The 8,424-nt window shown below is 37.6% G+C and overlaps 1 pseudogene; it reads right to left on the bottom strand.

The window, feature by feature from the left end:
- Positions 1-6,973: 6,973 nt before the first annotated feature.
- LOC144765073 (uncharacterized) lies at positions 6,974-7,704 on the bottom strand (annotated as a pseudogene).
- Between the last annotated feature and the right edge of the window lie 720 nt (positions 7,705-8,424).

The following is an 8,424-nucleotide window of genomic DNA, read 5'->3' as shown; positions in this document are numbered from 1 at the left end:
TTGCAGGGGAATAAGTTGTAGTTAGCTCGGGTAAGTATAACTGCTGAATTTCACTTGTTTTGTGTATGAATAATCTGAGACTAACTATAATGTCCCTGTTACCTTTTGATTTCTCAGTGAAGTTCTATGGGTTTTTAAATGGTATTTCCAAATTATAATGAACCCTGTAACCTTTGGAGTTTTTACTAAATGTCTAAGAATTTTTTAAAACAAATTCCTAACTGTAACCTGTAACCTTTGTGAGTGAGTGTGATCAGTGGCTGTACGGGTTGGTGAGTGGGTGTGTGAGTGGTTTTGAAGGTGTGCGATTGGCTGTGTGAATGGCTGTATGGGTAGGTGAGTGAGAGGTTGGGTCTGTAAGTCTACATGAGAATGGCAGAATGGGTATGTGAGTGGAAGCCTAAATGTCTGTATGGGTGTATCAGTGGCTGTGTCAGAGACTAGGCCAGAACAGAACCTCCCCAGCCCCTTTATCCAACACGAGAACACAGCTTTGCACAAAATGTCTACCCAACTCAAGTACATAAAGTATACCGCGTGCATTATTTTTTGCAGAGCGGCAGTGGATCGAATAGTAAAAACGCCAATTCTTTAATGCACAGCCTATAGTACTTGTAACACACAGTGTTGGGCATAAACATGGGAATTAGAACAGGCAAGCCCGCTTCAATATCTATATCTTATCAGGAAGCTGGGCAGCCTATAAAAACATATTGTATACAACGCGCATAAGCTGAGCGGCATATAATACACTTACAACGAATCAAGTTGATTGAATTAGCGCAGACAAGCCTGCTGTAGAAATTAAATTAACATACTTCGAAGCCGGGCAGCGCGTAACGAGTGCAAGAGTATATCAGCCCGTAATAGGTGCAATTGAGACCAAGAATAAGTTACAGTCTCATGATATAGCATTCAAGATCATTGTCAAAAGAAATGTAACATTGATAACCGTCCACACTTTAAATCCTAGATCCCACAAATATGCCTCAATCAAAGAGGATTGCCAAACAACAACATATCTATAAACAAAAAGCATATACAGTGCACGGGTAATACGAGGATCTAGGGGTAAGTTGAAAAGACATGAAATCTATTTTACTGTGAGATAAACTTCAACCATGAAGCCCTTTATAAGAATGCTTTATACTTTTTCATGCAGACCAATTATAAACTGAGAGCCCGCCCCCACCTGTAATTAAACACGTAAGAGTGTGGCTCCAAACGCACAGCAGTAATTAATTTTACCCTACAGAAAATTAAATAACAAGGTAAATATATTCCTACAAAGGGGATTACTGTATTGACATAGCCCCATGTCTGGTTTAATATATAGCGAATACCATGATCTATATTTATTTACTTTTAAAGGCTTTATCAAAATAGCCAGAAGATATACTGAGTATTGATGGAATTCTGATATTGAAGAATCAGACTCTGTAACAATTTTACCAGGTAATAATGCCTTTACATATAGATACATAAATATCAATGTCACATGAGTGAAAATAATTCCATTCTTATGTGAGATAAATAGAGAACCATGTGGGGTCAACCTTTTACAAGATGAATGAGGTGCAACAAATCTATATGAGTGTGGCAAATAAGTGTTTATGATTAACGTGAGTGCCATCTAATAAATTATAAAGAGGGTTGATATAACTAAATAGGATAGTAAGATCTACCTATATTCCAATGTTGTACGGATTATAAATAGGGTCCACAGATTGCACTAGGTATCTAAAATGTTATTTTATTTATTCTTTGGTCTAGATTATAAAATGTTTTCGTCCTGATGAAGGTGGAAAAAGACAAACTGTACACCGAAACACTGCGTCGACTGTTTTTTATAAATTCAAGTTTTTATATGATTACATACGTGAAATTGTTTTAGATTGTAACCCATTGGGAGGTCTTTTGATCTAAATAAAAGTGTTTTATACTTTATTCTAGACGTAATTTATAGTGCACTGTGAGATTGACAACATTGTTAAATAAACTGATTGAGAGTTTTGGAGTGGTAGCATTCCTAGGAAAAGAGGTGAATTATAGGTCACCTCATAACATTGTCTTTAGTTTTTTGATTCCTAGAACAGAGACAGTCCCAAAAATATTTCATCTGTAAGCTAATTCTGTAAATGTACTGCAAGTTCCTCGTCCAAGTTATGACCAAAAGGGTGTGTAGTGTTATACTTAATAATAAACCTAGACTCAAGTTTCCTCAACTCCAACATTCTGTTACCTCCCCTTTCCCGATATGCAACATGATCGAGTACATAGAATTTGAAAAAGTTTGGATTTTGCTTATGTTCTGCAGCAAAGTGGCGTGCAATCGGATATTGTTGGTTGACATTCTTGATCGGCCTCAAGTGTTCAAGTATTCTGAGTTTGGCCCTTATTACATGGGCATTGTAATGCATATACAACATATTCTGTATTACAACCAAAATGTTTCGTTATTTTATATGGAGCCTGATCTGCAGCGATTTTTAGACTTTTACAATTCGTGCTGTTTTTGCACGCTTTGCATTTTGTGCAAATAAAAAATCCCTGAATTTGATTGATTTTACCCTTGTCTCTTATTAGAGCTGTTGTTAGCGTATCCTTCAATGATTTTGCTTTTTTGAAGGTTAAAGAAGGATTTTCACTCACAACTTCAGTTAGATCAATATTAATATATATATAAATATATAAATATTCCAAAATTTCTTCAAACTCCTCCTGACTGATTGACACCTGAAATCTGTGATGAATCTCACTTGCTCTTTATTATCCCGCTGTTTGGGGATTAACAAGTTGTTTCTCTCCATCTGATCAACTTTCAGTACGGCCTGTCTAATCACGCTTTTGCTATATCCTCTTTCAAGGAATCTCTGGGTCATTACTCTTTTTTCATTTTCATAACCCATCGGTGAACTACAATTACATTTAGCTCTTATTAGTTCACCTAGAGGAATACTCCGGATCAAATTAGCCGGATGGCAACTTTCTGCATGTAGCAGGCTATTACCTACTGTTGGTTTGCGGAATAAAACACTTGTTTATTTGTTGTCCACTATGGTCAATCTCAAATCAAGGAAGTCTAAACTTGTCCTATCCATGTGACTCGTAAAGTGTAGGTTCAATGAATTGTCATTTAGGAAGACTTCAAACTCCCTTGCCTGCTCCCCTGTACCCTTCCAGATGCATAAAATGTCATCAATATAGCGGACCCAGAGGACGGCATGGTCACTAAAGTGGGAGATGTTATTCTCCACAAGCTTCTCCCACCAGCCCAGGTATAAACCTGCAAAACTGGGGGCAAAGCAAGTTCACATCACCGTCCCCTGGGTTTGCCTGTACAATTTTTTGTTGAAAATGAAAAAATTGTTCCTCAGACAGATTAAAATCATGTCCAGTGTCATGTTGGTATGCATCAGAAATTAAAGAGACCTGCCATTAAGGAAATACTTACATGCATCAATCCCCAAATCATGCGGTATGCATGTATATAAACTTGTTACATCAAAACTCAGTAACAAGTAATTGGGATCCCACACTATTTCATTAATGATTCTCAGGAAATCTGATGTATCTTGAACAAAAGATGGTAATGACTGAACAAAGGGTTGCAAAAGTGATCAATGTACCTCGAAGTGTTCTCTAAAGGACTCCATGTTGAAGACACAATAGCTCTACCGGGAGGGACTTCACAGTCTTTATGCAACTTAGGTAATAAGTATAATGCAGGGATTCGTCGATGCTTACAGAGAAGATAGCTGTATTCTTCATCTTCCAGAATTCCCTGATCTCTCCAATCAATGAGATTATCAAACTATTTATGTTTAGCTTCCTCATATTGTTGTGTAGTTGCCAAAGTATATTTATCCTTATCCTCTAATTGTCTTAATCCTTCAGTGAGGTACATATTCAAGGGCCATGAAACAACATTACCCTCTTTGTCGGAGTTTTTTATGACAACATCGGAAAAACCTTTCAATTCCTTCAATGCCTGAAATTGCATTTTGTTCAAATTTAAATTCAACTTTGGTTTACGTTTCTCAATTCTTCTTAATTCACTAATCATGCCTGTTTCGAAACAATCAATGCTACTATTCACAATTTGTGGAACAAAGACTGAGTTTGGCCTAAAGCCGCTCTCACTACTCAAACCAATATTTATATCTGTGTTCACCAAGTTTAAAAAAGGATCATCAATGAACCCTGCAAAATCAGCTAGTCTGTACTCGTGGGTCTCCTCCTCTCTTCAAGTCTGTAGTATTAACTTCGAACTTCATAGAATCAATTTATCACAAATAGTAATGAATTTGGCTCTGAACCACTTTCTCGGTGAGGATGGTCATGGGACAGTATTTTTCAGCTATTAGCTTTCATGTTTTCAAGGCCAAGCTTGTATTTATGATTCCCATTTTAGTGAGTGATAATCATCCCTTGACCGGACAATCTCCCATGGAAAGATAAAGTCCTTCATTCAATTTGGGATGGCAGTGAATCTCAGGCACCTGAGCTGATATTACAATTACTCAGGTGGTCATGCAGATGCCTAACGGAGCCTCTGGTTGGGTTGGATGGCCAGAGATAAGGTGGATCTCCTTAAAGAGCTCTCGATAAAATAGCTATTTGCAACCACTGCTTCATTGGAACTGATGATCTTCTAGGTGCACTGTAACATTGCTGTATATTAGTTGAGTGAATTGTTTAGTCTTGGAAGGCAATTGGAATGGAATACTGCCACTGTGTTAGTACTTGGTGGTGACAAATCTGCTGGGTTGGGTGTCAGTGCAAGCTTGTCATAAGTTGTTTATAGTTCTGTGGAAGATTTTTCCAAAGGCCAGATGGTAGCTGTTGTTTGTCTGTGTCATCAGAGTGTCCATAGTTCAGCAGTTTATTTTGTGTCTTCTGTAAATATTTTAATTACCTGCTACATCAAGCCACTGTCACATTTCTGAACATTTTAAGATAGTGATGTGTTTTAGCAATATCTTTTGCCATTGCGTAGGTATCTTTACAAAGAGAAGAGCATTCATTTTGGTTCCTGGCTGTGTTTTTTCATGTAGGCAGGTAAGTTGTAAAGGGATTCTGAATATCACTTCCTTCTAGCATTCACAAAACTTTTCTTTGTGTGTTGTGGCATTTGGGTATGTTATTAAGAAGCTCCACTGACCTGATCAGTACAGTGGGATGTAGGCTCACCCCTGTATAGTACAGCAGTGCCAATACAAAACATCTTACAATGTGGATGAGATTGAAGGGTCCCTAATGTCCCTATGGCAGTGTTGTTGCATAAGTGCCACTGGTTCAGAGACTGGGATAGGTTACTACAAGATTGCAGCAAGAACATAAAATCAGGAAAAAACATCATTTAATTGCACACTATATTTCTGTAAGCTCAGACGCACGTCAAGAGCACCAGCAGTGTCCCAGGGGCCAATGGAGAACAATGTGAATGACATGAATCTATTATATGTTTGGTGTACCTCAGAGACATCATTGTCTTTAGGAAGAACTGGTGCAAAATGTGCAAAAGCTCCAGCAGGTCCTTGATCACCTGAGAGAACAGGGCATGCAGACTGCCTTTGACAATTTACATTTCTTCAAGTTATATTTTAAGTTGGTGCCTTGAGGTTTTAACGATCCTTTAGACTTTGAAAATGTCTCAAAATATAGGACAGTGACATAATCTCTGATTATGTACATTACAGGTCATTCATTTGGATCCTGACCCAGTCATTGAAATATCTGTTAAGAATCATCTGAGCGGTAAAATACTTCCAGAAAGGTACTCCACTCGCTATGTTGGTGCACCAGCAGGAAATAGACTGTAAACAAGACAAAAACTTGTACCAGTGATGACAGTTTGTTTTACACTTCCCCTGCTCTTTAGTGAAAGGAATGGATATGGGGCATCCTGGAGATCTATGGAGTACATCCAATGTTCACCTTTAGCAATTAGATTCTGAAGAAACACAAGCATCCAGGATTTTTCTTTTTTTAACCATTTTTTCACTTTTTTTTACAGCAGAAAAGGAGTCTACATTCAGCCTGTATTCAGACATTTCTTTAGTACCAGGATCGAGAAAATAATTCTTTAGGTCTTGTAGATTCTTTTTTGTATCATTCTTGATTGTGTCTAACCACCATGATCATGTTCTTCCTCTTTACCATTTTCCTTCTATCATTCAAATGTGATGCTTTTTTACAAAGAGTCTTCTCTTCTCATTATAAGGCCAAAATATCTGAGCCTAATTTATATTATAAACGGTTGTAGTGAAAGTTCCAGCTTGATCTGGTCCAGTGGATAGCAAAAGCCTTCCCCAGCATCCCAGTTCAAAGAATCATTTCTTTTAGTCGTCCAGCTTTCACATGCATACATTATTACAGGAAAGACCATTGCTTTGACAATTCGTATCTTTGTTGTCAGTGACATGTCTTGCTATTTTTCGATTTGTCCAGGCTTGTCATTGCTTTTCTTCCCAGTAGTAGCCTTCTTCTGACTTCATGGCTTTAATCGCCATCTCAACTTAGCTGCAATCCTAAGAAAATGAAGTCTTTGACAATCTCTATTTATTCATTGTCAATTCTGAGACTTTTTAAGATTCCTGTGGATGTGATTTCAGTCTTTTTCACATTTAGTATTAGGTCAGCTGCAGGACTATTTTTCTTTTTTCTTGACAACCATTGCTTTGAGATCTTCTGCACTATGCACAATCAGGGTTGTGTCATCAACATACTGCAGGTTGTTAACTTTTCTTCCTCTTATTGTGATTACAGTCTGAACATCATCGAGTTCGGGTTTTCACACACTATGCTCATCATAGAGATTGAACAAATATGGTGATAGGATACAACCTTTTGCAACATTGCACCACTCTGTTTCTCCATAATGGGCCCTCACTGATGCTTCTTTGTTGGTGTACAGATTACTCATTAGGCTGATCAGGTGGGTTGGCATACCCATGTCTTTTAATACATTTCACAATTTTCCATGATCAATGCAGTCAAAGGCTTTGGTATAGTCTATAAAGAAGAAAAAAACTTTTTCTTAAATTATCTGGCTTTTTCCATTAATTGTTGCATATTAGAGATCTGGTCACGGGTTCCTCCTCCTTTTCTGAATTCAACTTGTTCATCTGGCAATTTGTGCTCCATTATGGTTGTAATCTTGCGTGTGTGATTCTCAGTATGATCTTACTGGCATGTGATATTATGGCAATTGTGAGGTCATTTGAGAAATTGTTTGCATCCCCTTTCTTGTGATAGGTACAAATATGGATATCTTCCAACCCTTTGGCCATTCATTTGCTTCCATATCTGCTGATGAACAGACATCATAACTTTGATTGAGTTGGCCTCCGATATTTCAAACAATTCAATTGGTGTTGCGTCCGTTCTAGCTGCTTTGTGCTTTCAATGTCCATTTAGCATCGTTGATCTTCAAACATCTGACATGATTTCACAGTGCTTGTGTAGTTCTTCTGTGTATTCTTTCCATTGTCTTTTTATGTCTTCTACGTTCAAGAGATTTTTCCCTTCTTTGTCCTTCATCTTCCTTAAGAGGTCTCTCATTTTGCCTCTCTGATTGTTATCCTCAATCTCTTGGCATTCTTGCTTTATATATTCTTCTTGAACCTTCCTTGCATTGCACTGAATTTGAGTATTTAGCCTGGCAATTGTATTCTTGTCTTCAGTGGCTTTTGTCTGCATTCTTAGAATTCTTGCGGCTAGTTGTTTAATCTGAAACCAAACCTATTCTGCACATTATGAGCACGGAATTATTTTTGGTGATTTCCCCCTTAATTGCTGATCATCCATAGGAAAAAGCTTGTTAGTGTTTGGTTGTGAACAGTTGGTGGCCTTCCCCACTGCAGCTGAGAGGCTCTCTTGCTCTTTTTGATACCTAGACTGTTTATTAAAATTCCTGGGACTTTGATGTCTTCCTTGCTGCTGTCACTGAAGAAAAAATGGGACTGGAATCCACTGGCCTGAACACCTTCAGAAGAGTCAAAGAGTAACAAGGAAATGATTTCTTCCTCTAATTCAGCCACAATGAAATCTTGTAGCTCAGTTTTGATTTTGCTAATGACATCAGCTGCCTAAATCTTCCAGTGGAAGAATTTTGAAAATAGCAAATTTGGGATTGTTTCTTACACATCAAATGTTATCATTTGACAACATAATCATGAGAATGTTGGAATGGTCAGACTATTAAAGTATTTAATGAGATAAATCTGCTGCAACCTTGCCTGAAATCATAATAAGAAACTATGAGACCCTTGTGAATTAACTCATGAACTACTAACAATAGATCTACTCTTAGCTACTAAGAATAAAATACATCCTTACAGTCCACCAATTCCCACTGGAAATTCTCTACTATCACATACGTATGCTATACATTGAAGAGCTTTCCTTTTCCAGAGAAGC

This window comes from Lissotriton helveticus, chromosome 1_1 (genome assembly GCF_964261635.1).
Source record: "Lissotriton helveticus chromosome 1_1, aLisHel1.1, whole genome shotgun sequence".
Taxonomy (NCBI): domain Eukaryota; kingdom Metazoa; phylum Chordata; class Amphibia; order Caudata; family Salamandridae; genus Lissotriton; species Lissotriton helveticus.
This window is presented reverse-complemented; position numbering and strand designations above follow the sequence as displayed.